This window comes from Oncorhynchus gorbuscha, linkage group LG10 (assembly GCF_021184085.1).
Source record: "Oncorhynchus gorbuscha isolate QuinsamMale2020 ecotype Even-year linkage group LG10, OgorEven_v1.0, whole genome shotgun sequence".
Classification (NCBI taxonomy): domain Eukaryota; kingdom Metazoa; phylum Chordata; class Actinopteri; order Salmoniformes; family Salmonidae; genus Oncorhynchus; species Oncorhynchus gorbuscha.
This window is the reverse complement of record NC_060182.1, coordinates 52,202,215-52,214,554: the sequence shown is the minus strand read 5'-3', so window position 1 is coordinate 52,214,554 and position 12,340 is coordinate 52,202,215. Positions and strand designations below refer to the sequence as shown.

General features: G+C 44.1%; 1 pseudogene; it reads right to left on the bottom strand.

Moving 5' to 3' along the window:
* Positions 1-4,451: 4,451 nt before the first annotated feature.
* Positions 4,452-12,340, bottom strand: part of LOC124046230 — a 77,376-nt pseudogene continuing 69,487 nt past the window's right edge.

The window sequence follows — 12,340 nt, the reverse complement described above, 5'->3', positions numbered from 1 at the left end:
AAAAAAATTATCCAGACAATTTTACAAGTTATTCTTTAATCTTTTGTCTGTGGTTATCACAAAGACGTCAAGCATTTTAACACAGACCCCACAAAACATTCAGTATCTTTCACTCACACACTTAACAGCTCCCCCATTCTGACTACATGGCAATTTACACAGGAGTCTCCATAGGTCCATGTAGAACAGGACAGATGACCATCTACACTTCCTCTCACTAGCCAAACCCTGCCCGACGCAAGTAGCCAAGTTACAGGAACACAGAACCTGAGACAGGCTTTTGGCCGGGCATCAGGGCCGAATAACAGCAGCCTCCATTGGACCGGGTCATGTCGCAGCATTTCTGGCACATTTGACAAGATGTATTTTACAGTTACAGCATGATGCGCAAGCACACTCTTTCTCACACACAACATATACATCTGTTTGTTGTACAGACAGGTACAATTCATAACTTCATATCAGCATTGAAAATACCTACAGAGTACAGAAACCAAAAAAATCTGCTGACAACACAAGGCCAGCCAGAAGAAAAGTGTTCCATATCGTTTTTGTCTGAAAACGTGACACCAACAAGACAAGTTTCAAAGTGTCCTAGAGGAGCTCGTATGCAGTTTGGAGGATGCCACCATGTAACTGTCAACATAGCTCTAACTGGGTTGCTTCATATAATAATATTACAGTTTTCTAACGTCCATAGAAAATTATTTACATTTGGGGTAGATGTCTAGAGTACAAAAAAGGCACTGCCATTTGTTATTCAAAATATGACTTCCCAGCCTTGTGCATGCATTTCTAAAATTTACTCCCCCTTTCTTTTCTTGTTTTTTTTGGGGGGGCTTTTGAGTTTTATTCTTAAACAAACTTTTTTTTTTTTTTAATATATATGTAAGCCTGCAGTCAATACAGGATATTGGCTCTTCGATAACAAAAACAAAACAAATGAAAAGTACAGTAACGTGGTAGAACCTTTGTTACAGTATGGATGATTTCGAGTTCACCCCCCCCCAAAAAAAACAAATCTCGGCATCGAATAATTAAGCAATATTTAACTAATGTGCAGAGTCTATGACAAAAAAAACAGAGTAAAAAAGAAAGAAAGCGTCAAGTCATCATTTACACTAAAAGAAAAAGAATATATTTGGAATATTATCATCTAACTGTTAATACTGCAGTGTTTTCAGCAGCTCTCTCTCATCTCAGAGGGGAGGAGCCCTATAGAGTTTGGATGCACTTTGGAAAATAAAAAAATAAGCCCTTTGAGGAGTTGAAGTCTGATCCACAGCTGCAGCAATATATGAACGACACTGACTCCTCTTCTGTTTACTGCCTCATCACTCTCTCATAGGCACATACTGTAGCGTACACTACATGCAAACACACAACCTCATGGGCACTAGTGAGTGTGTACATCCCCACCCTAGCATGCTCTATCCCTAGCCCTGCAGTTGTTGCCAATCTTATGGATGGGCTACTTCGCTTAGCCTTCCACTGTGATGTCATCAAGAACCACACAGGTGGTGGTTAGCTTAGTAGGCACTGGTTGACCATTCTCATATGGCTAGCCCTGAACCTTTAATACACATAGCAAAAGTCTATTAGCTTACAAAGTAGGAAGGGCCTTATCCCACACAAATAACCCCAGATGAACCACGTCTCTTGGCAATGTGTCAAAAGGGTGGTCACCCTCTATCCAGTTTGTTTTGCTGGTGGCTGGATCAAAAAGTGAACTTTGCGAACAGAGCATCGAGGGGGTAAACATTTCTATCAAAGAGCACACGCAGTATTCAGTCATTTGGCCAACCAGGATATGATAAGCATTCACAAAGCGTCAGAAAAAACACACAAATCCCAAGAAGACACTTGTTGCGTGTCTATCCTCCACTATCAAAAACAGCAATTTGCGATTATAATGTAGTTCAAAACAAAAATAACTATTATTTGAGATGTGCTTATGGTCACCAGCCATAGTAAGTTAATACATATGGTACTTTAAATAATACATCTAAATGAATACAATAAATCAACTCTGCAACAGTAATAGAAAAAAATAAAAAATAAATAATGATTTGAATCTGATAATAATAGTATTGATTTATATGGCAGTGGCAAGTGGCTCTAACTACCATGTACTGTGTATCCACTGATGCACGTTGCATCGGTGTAACAATACATACTGTAATGCTGCCACTAAATATTTTCCAAAGCCATGCCACAAAAGGGTCCATGCCAATTCATGCATTACGCACCATTCGCCGTCCCAGTTAAGGCGTTTTTAGTGAGCGCACTTCCTGAAGCGGTGGCGTACAGCTGACATTTTGTCAATAACAGGTTACAGGTTTGTCTGGGTGAGGATGTCAGTTGTCAACCCTACCTTTTGACAATATGGTTCAGTCCAAGAACTTCAGTTCAATGTGCACTAGGGGAGTGGGCTGTAGTTCTTGTGGCAGAGAAGGGGGGGAGGTTTCTCCGCCGGCGAGAAAGGGTGCATTTGGCATGAAGCTTGTGTCATTTCACGACTCGAGTACACCTCCCTTTCTCTGAACTGCAAAACCCTGAACTTTCCCTTTCCAAACCCTTTGCTTCTCCCCACTGATGAAGGTTTATGGCACATACTTGGCATTTTTATTGCTGCACCTATTGGAATTGTTATTGATGGATTAGCTGTAGTAAAATATCACGGCACCAAGTGCAGAACAAGAAAACAAGACTCTTTTTAAGAATAAAAAAATTACAAAATAACCCTCACAAAAACACAATTTTGAATCACTCCAAATTGATTCCAACTTGGGAAAAACCAACCAGTATGCCCATTCAGGCAAAAAACATCAGCATGACCTTCCATGCACAAAAAACCCATACAGAGCCAAACTGTTATAAACGAAACTTTTAAGAGCTTATTTTAACATGAACCTACCCTTATAGTCGGTCATGCAGATAACAACGAACAGAGGATACATAGAAAGAATTTAAAAAACAATAAGAAATCAAAGTGCCTGGACATCGGTAACTGCTTTTGGCCAACAGGTGGAGGTAAGTACTAAAAAAAGAGCAATCTCGGGGAGTAAAACTACTTTTAAACCCTTGCTATGCTGCTTGATGGAAAGGAAACCTCCGCAGCAACCTTCTCATTCACTATGGCTACTTCCTGATTCTCCTCTGTGTACATCACTGGTTAGCATTCTCTCCTTCCTCCTTGATTCGTCTCTTACTTCCTAGTAAGATTGGGAGCGTATAGCATAAAACATGCAGCGCTATATCATCTACCCTGGACTGAAAACAAACAAGTAATCCTCATTCTAGTTCACAACAAGACCCATTGAAAATACTCCAGACCCACACTGACTAGCCCTAATTATAGACTAGGTCACACAACATTGTGCACCTGTTACAGGAACTTCGCTCCAGACAAAGCCCAAGCAAATGAACAGCAACTTTCAATGCATAGTCTGCAGGTCCAAAGGCTAAGATAAAAATAATTTTTAAAAAAACGTTCAAAAGTTTGGGGTCACGTAGAAATGTCCTTGTTTTTGAAAGAAAAGCACATTTCTTGTCCATTAAAATAACATCAATTTGATCAGAAATACAGTGCAGACATTGTTAATGTTGTAAATGACTATTGTAGCTGGAAACGCCTCACAAGTTCTCAACTGACAGCTTCTTTAAATAGTACCCACAAAACCCCAGTGAAGAGGCGACTCCGGGATGCTGGCCTTCTAGGCAGAGTTGCGAAGAAAAAGCCATATCTCAGGCTGGCCAATAAAAAGAATAGATTAAGATGGGCAAAAGAACAGACACTGGACAGAGGAACTTTGCCTAGAAGGCCAGCATCCCGGAGTCGCCTCTTCACTGATGACGTTGAGACCGGTGTTTGCGGGTACTATTTAATGAAGCTGCCAGTTGAGGACTTGTGAGGCGTCTGTTTCTCAAACTAGACACTCTAATGTACTTGTTCTCTTGGCCAGTTGTCCATCGGGGCCCCCACTCCTTTTTCTATTCTGGTTAGAGCCAGTTTGAGCTGTTCTGTGAAGGGAGTAGTACACAGCGTTGTATGATATTTTCAGTTTCTTGGCAATTTCTCACATGGAATAGCCTTCATTTCTCAGAACAAGAATAGACCAAAGAGTTTCAGAAGAAAGGTCTTTGTTTCTGGCCATTTTGAGCCTGTAATTGAACCCACAAATGCTGATGCTCCAGATACTCAACTAGTCTAAAGGCCAGTTTTATTGCTTCTTTAATCAGGACAACCGTTTTCCGTTGTGCAAACAAATTGCAAAAGGGTTTTCTAATGATCAATTAGCCTTTTAAAATTATAAACTTGGATTAGCTAACACAACGTGCCATAGGAACAGGAGTGATGGTTGCTGATAATGGGCCTCTGTACGCCTATGTAGATGTTCCATTAAAAACACACACACACACACACACACACACACACACACACACACACACACACACACACACACACACACACACACACACACACACACACACACACACACACACACACACACACACACACACACACACACACACACGTGTATGTGTGTGTATATATAATATGTCATTGGCTGGTGTATAAGATGAGTTTACCCTGAACTTTACCACAACTCTGCGAGGCTATTTTCTTTTGTCTCGTTTCAAATCAAAGTCCCTGCCCCTGACATGAATCCATCATCGCTAAAGTCCTCTTCTCCTTCCAAATCACTTGGCAGAGACCATCCTGTGTTTCTCCACTTTCATTTCCCCTCCTCCCATCTCTCCTCATGCCTCTCTTTTCCTTCTACACACCTCCACCGCATCCCTTTCTCTTTTTAGCGTTCTCATTTTCACACACGTTGGCTCTTGGTAAAGGAAAAAAAAAAAAAAAAACAATGAATAAGTCCGTGGTAATAATGATAGCTACTGTGGGACGTTAGTCTATAAAGCGACTAGTACGGGTAGTATGTCACTGCTTTCCAAAAAGTTATTAAAAAAATTCAAGAGATAACATTCATACCTGAAATGTATAAATGTTTCAGTACCCTTGATAGTAGCATCTTGTGTAAACAATACATGTATAAATGCTTTTTTTCTGTCACCTATACAGAGCATAGGGTTCTCCCAAGCCTTTTGAAAAATAGCCTCCCTAAAACTCTCCCAAACAGTGGGAGGAAAAGCCAAGGCTTCTCTCACAAAGTGTCCCACATTGTTTACTTGGCTTGTTTGTTTTTGGCTCAGTGACACCGGGAGAAATGCTGACTGGTGTGAAGATTGTGTTACTGGTTTGTAACTGGGACTGGGGGTGAGGGTAGAGAAGGGAACAGAGTCTGAAACTCTGTAGCATGATGTACTACAATACCCATAATGCACAACCCCCCCATTTCAACAGAGCCATTCTGTTGTTGGCTGAGGCCGACCCCAGTGATGCTACAGTATATCTCCCATAGCCCGACAGAGGGCACTCCTCAGACACTGTTGTGGGTAGTTATACTGGGTGCGACACTGTGAGGAGGGGAGTCTGTACTGCCTTATCTGTCACTGAAGCCCAGATTCTTATGAGGGTGCTGGGGCATAGCTGTGTTTTGTCGAGATGGTAACATGCCAATTTGCTGCTGTGTTAGCAGTTTTTCAGAGTCTGGCTAATCGTGGTGTGATTTGGAGCTCGCCCACCTACCCGGTTGACCTCTCCCATTGGCTGTGGGGGTGCCTGATGGGCAGGTGGGGTGTGTGTGTGTGGGGGGGGGCTTTGGGTCCAGCTCAGTCTCTCCTGGTCTCTTTCAGGTCCTCCTCTCAGATGGTGGATGTGCGGTCGACTCCATCTAGACACAGAATCGAGGGACATGGGACAAACCATCACAAAGGAATGAGAATAACACAACTGGACAAATATAGATGGAATGTTTCAAAGACAAAAAACAACTGTTGCATCTTGTTTGGCTGGACAAACAGAGAGGACCAAATGTTTGTCCCGGGTTGTGTCCCAAATGGCACCCTATGCCCTAAATAGTGCACTACTTTTGACCAGGTCAATGGTCAAAAGTTTTGCACTATAATGACAATAGGGGGCCATTTGGGACATGGTCCCAGTGGTTCAGACAGAGTGAGCGATGAGTCAGCTGAAATCCCTGCATTACTACATTCATCGGAGGTATGTGCTTTGCCGTACTGTAGCACTAGTTGAGCTGGGTATACATGCTGGATGCGCTTCTACACAGCAAATGTGTGTGTGACCAGCAGTACCGGAAACCAGAGGCAGTCATTGGGGGAGGTTAGAGACCCACGATGGACTTTCTTTGGGTCTTCGGGCTTTAGAAGTGCAGTAAATATCATAATACACCCTATAGACATGGGTGCATTATCTACAAGCGGTTTCATAAAGACTTGCTATTACTGGAGTTCCTGTGTGGCCCATGGTCTCATGACATGCGTTGCATCCCAAATGGCACCCTATATAGTACACTGCACTGGTCAAAAGTAATGCACTATAAAAGGAATAGACTTCCATTAAAGTCATATATAGGCCCAGTTTCAAATGCACCCTTAGCCCTTACACTCGGCGCAAGTAGGCAAAATGCTAATTACTCCACCTTCCCCTCTGATAGGCTAGATGAAACTTTCACCGTATTGGATATACATCCTTTCAGATCTACAGAACAGCCTAGAACGTTTGGGGCTGGAAGCATGCCAATTAGGGAAATTACATGGCAACTTCCTGTCAAATTGGTCAAAAGAAGAGAGAGAGTTTGATCATTATTAGAGCTGGACGTGGTATTGCTGTATTTGAGTACGCCAGAGCTTTCTATTGGACATCACTTACTCTATTTGTAAAGAACGGCTCAGGGGCATTCCATTCACCATGAGTACTTTCCTTCTAATTTCTATTCTGTCCATTCAGTATGTTTCAGAGAGGAGAAGGGGCGTAGGGGTACAGCAGAGAGGAAGGGTCCTGTCGGAGACTGGCATTCCTCAGCTTCCCACCTCTACTCTGGGGCTGTGTGTGTGGGCGTGTCCAGTCCACGCAAAAATATACACACACACAGTGCTGCTTGTCCACCCCAGCTCCGTGCCGAGCACTGAGGGCTACTGTCTCTGCGCTGGTGAGGCCGGGGAGAGAAAAAAAACTCAGCCCCTTTATTCAAAGCTAAACTCCACTTATAATGGGAACGGTTACTGCGTTTATCCATCTCCCTTCCCGTCTCCTCCTCTCCTCGCAATACGTGTGGTTTCATTGTGAAGTCACACCCTGGCTACAGGCAAACGATGGTTCAAATATTATTTGATTAGCTGGAATTCCAAAGTTGTCTGTTTTTTTCTGTGCATGTGTATATGCTGTGTATACAAAGTAGTAAAATACTGGAGTGTAGTGAAGGAGTGTGTGTGTGTGAGAGAGAAAGAGCGACAGAGAAAGTGTGTGTGAATCTCTATGTTTGTGTGTGTGCGAGGGCACGTTTTTATAAACCAAGGGGTACAGTAGATTTATACAGTAGTGTGTGTGTGTGAGTATTAACAAAGTCCAATAGTAACTGGAGTGTATGTGTTCATGGTAGTTGTGGTGCTCTAACCTCCCAGAGCGTGCTCCGTCATACTCAGACACAGAGACTCCAGCCGGTTGTTGATGTCTGGTTCAGTCACCGGCACCTGGAGATCTGGAGATCATCACAACGTTACAACGACATACACACAACCAACTACCTGGAGTACAACACAACAGACACACAACCAACTACCTGGAGAACACCACAACATTAAAACAACATACACACAACCAACTACCTGGAGAACACCACCACAATGTTACAACAACATACACACAACCAACTACCTGGAGAACACCACCACAATGTTACAACAACATACACACAACCAACTACCTGGAGAACACCACCACAATGTTACAACAACATACACACAACCAACTACCTGGAGAACACCACCACAATGTTACAACAGCATACACACAACCAACTACCTGGAGAACACCACCACAATGTTACAACAGCATACACACAACCAACTACCTGGAGAACACCACCACAATGTTACAGCAGCATACACACAACCAACTACCTGGAGAACACCACCACAATGTTACAACAGCATACACACAACCAACTACCTGGAGAACACCACCACAATGTTACAACAGCATACACACAACCAACTACCTGGAGAACACCACCACAATGTTACAACAGCATACACACAACCAACTACCTGGAGAACACCACCACAATGTTACAACAGCATACACACAACCAACTACCTGGAGAACACCACCACAATGGTACAACAGCATACACACAACCAACTACCTGGAGAACACCACCACAATGTTACAACAACATACACCAACTACCACAACCAACTACCTGGAGAACACCACCAACTACCTGGAGAACACCACCACAATGTTACAACAGCATACACACAACCAACTACCTGGAGAACACCACCACAATGTTACAACAGCATACACACAACCAACTACCTGGAGAACACCACCACAATGTTACAACAACATACACACAACCAACTACCTGGAGAACACCACCACAATGTTACAACAGCATACACACAACCAACTACCTGGAGAACACCACCACAATGTTACAACAGCATACACACAACCAACTACCTGGAGAACACCACCACAATGTTACAACAACATACACACAGCCAACTACCTGGAGAACACCACCACAATGCTACAACACACAACCAACTACCTGGAGAACACCACCACAATGTTACAACAACATACACACAACCAACTACCTGGAGAACACCACCACAATGCTACAACACACAACCAACTACCTGGAGAACACCACCACAATGTTACAACAACATACACACAACCAACACCTGGAGAACACCCCCACAATGTTACAACAACATACACACAACCAACTACCTGGAGAACAGCACCACAACGTTACAACATACACACAACCAACTACGTGGAGAATACCACCACAACGTCACAACACACAACCAACTACCTGGAGAACACCACCACAACGTTACAACACACAACCAACTGCCTGGAGAACACCACCACAACACACAAACAACTAATTGGAGAACACAACCAACTACCTGGAGAACACCACCACAATGTTACAACAACATACACGCAACCAACTACCTGGAGAACACCACCAATGTTACAACATACACACAACCAACTACCTGGAGAACAGCACCACAACGTTACAACATACACACAACCAACTACCTGGAGAACACCACCACAATGTTACAACAGCATACACACAACCAACTACCTGGAGAACACCACCACAATGTTACAACAGCATACACACAACCAACTACCTGGAGAACACCACCACAATGTTACAACAACATACACACAGCCAACTACCTGGAGAACACCACCACAATGCTACAACACACAACCAACTACCTGGAGAACACCACCACAATGTTACAACAACATACACACAACCAACTACCTGGAGAACACCACCACAATGCTACAACACACAACCAACTACCTGGAGAACACCACCACAATGTTACAACAACATACACACAACCAACACCTGGAGAACACGCCCACAATGTTACAACAACATACACACAACCAACTACCTGGAGAACAGCACCACAACGTTACAACATACACACAACCAACTACGTGGAGAATACCACCACAACGTCACAACACACAACCAACTACCTGGAGAACACCACCACAACGTTACAACACACAACCAACTGCCTGGAGAACACCACCACAACACACAAACAACTAATTGGAGAACACAACCAACTACCTGGAGAACACCACCACAATGTTACAACAACATACACGCAACCAACTACCTGGAGAACACCACCAATGTTACAACATACACACAACCAACTACCTGGAGAACAGCACCACAACGTTACAACATACACACAACCAACTACCTGGAAAACACCACCACAAGAACACACACAACGAACTACTTGGAGAACACCACAACATACACACAACCATCTACCTGGAGAACACCACAACAACGTTACAACAACATACACACAACCAACTACTTGGAGAACAACACAACCAACTACCTGGAGAACAGCACCACAACGTTACAACAACATACACACAACCAACTACCTGGAAACACCACCACAATGGTACAACAACATACACACAACCAACTACCTGGAGAACACCGCAACGTTACAACAACATATACACAACCAACTACCTGGAGAACACCACAACAACGTTACAACACACACAACCAACTACCTGGAGTACAACACCACAATGTTACAACAACCAACGTTCACACAATTTACCACGGAGGGGTATACTACAAACAGAATCAATGAGTTAGCCAGATAACTTTGATCAACTATTGATTTTCTGGTTCATTAAGAAAGTGGAAGAACTTGACTGGCCTGCAGAGCCCTGACCTCAACCCCATCGAACACCTTGGGATGAATTGGAACGCCGACTGCGAGCCAGGCCGAATCGCCCTACATCAGTGCCCGACTTCACTAATACTCGTGGCTGAATGGAAGCAAGTCCCTGCAGCAATGTTCCAACATCTAGTGGAAAGCCTTCCCAGAAGAGTGGAGGCTGTTATAGCAGAAAAGGGGGGACCAACTCCATATTAATGCTGATTTTGGAATGAGATGTTCGACGATCAGGTGTCCACATACTCAAAAACAATTGTAAGCAATATTGAAAATATGATGTTTTAGTGAAATGTTATATCTGTTTGGGCTTCTTGTGCAGTCTACAAATTATTTGTAATTATGTTCCGGTCCCAGTCAATAATAAATCATCCCGCGGCTGAATGGAGTGGTTGATCCCTGATCTACAGGTCTCAATCCTATAATACCTTAACCTTTCCTGACATCTATAATACCTTAACCTTTCCTGACATCTATAATACCTTAACCTTTCCTGACATCTATAATACCTTAACCTTTCCTGACATCACCACCCCAGTTAGCAACGGACAAGAAGGAATTATTGTGGGATCCAAACCCCTGTGTCATAACAATCACCTCCACTCAACCACACCGCTTGTGCCGTTCTTAATCTGATTACACTACACCGCCAATTAACAAACTGTTTCCACATTACACCCTATCAATACAATACTCAGTCACTTGGGTTATTCGCACCAGGGTGGTTTGGCATGCGTGTGGTCTGTGTCTACTTCTCAGGTCTAAAGTCACCTGTTCTGCCACAAGAGGGACCCCCAACCTCCCTAAAAACTTTAGAAGTGACAGAGGGTCAAATGCTTACTTGCTAGCCGAGCAGCCCCCTTACTTCAACTGTGAGCTCCTATCACAGGGGGATATCTAGGCTAATGGTCTTTTGCTGCAACTGCCTGCCTTGCCCAGGGTGGCTGTGAAAATCCCGTAGGAGTATAGAGAAGAGCGGAGTTAGGCACTCGCCACCCCTCAGACAGACAGAACAGTCCGCCACCAGCTATTTTTAGTTCTCAAATCCTGTCCCCTTCCACACACACACTCGTGTGCTCACATGCTTGTGCGCAATTGTTTTTGTATAATTTAAAGAAGAATCAAATAATCAATCATTTAAAGAAGGGAGAGATGGAGGGTGAGAGAGAGGGAGTCCTAGCTCGGCAAGGCCGAGAGCGCGAGGTCGAGACAGAGGGAGAGAGAAAGCGAGAGAGAACGCGAGGCAGAGAGAGAACGCGAGGCAGAGAGAGCACGAGGCAGAGAGAGCACGAGGCAGAGAGAGCACGAGGCAGAGAGAGCACGAGGCAGAGAGAGCACGAGGCAGAGAGAGCACGAGGCAGAGAGAGCACGAGGCAGAGAGAGCACGAGGCAGAGAGAGAACGAGGCAGAGAGAGAACGAGGCAGAGAAAGAACGAGAGACAGGCCGCAGCGATTGTGCGAGAGCGAGAGAGAAGGGAATGTGTGCCAGGGCACCCCAGCCACCCTGCACAAAGAGACTCATTGTAACAGTCCGTCGACTCTTCTCTCTCTCCGTCCTTCCCTTCCTCCTTCTCCGTCACATACTGCTGCATTCCCTCTTACCCCCTGAAACTACCCTCCCCCTTCTTCCTCTCCATTCTAAAAAAGAGGGGGATACACTTTGGTTCACCATGAAAGACAGGCCGGAGGAGGAAGTCCCCGCTGTCACATTGATGTCCATTTTTGTCCTGCGGCTACAGCATCCAACCATTACCGAGCAGAGCATTGACTTGAATGGGAATGTCTGTTCTGGTTATTCTATTTTTATGAGCCTGACCAGCATTGGGGGTAATGGGACCAGTGTATCAGATGCTGTAATGCCACACACACACCAACGCAGCACAACAGTCTTGGGTAAAGCTCCCTGCAATACACC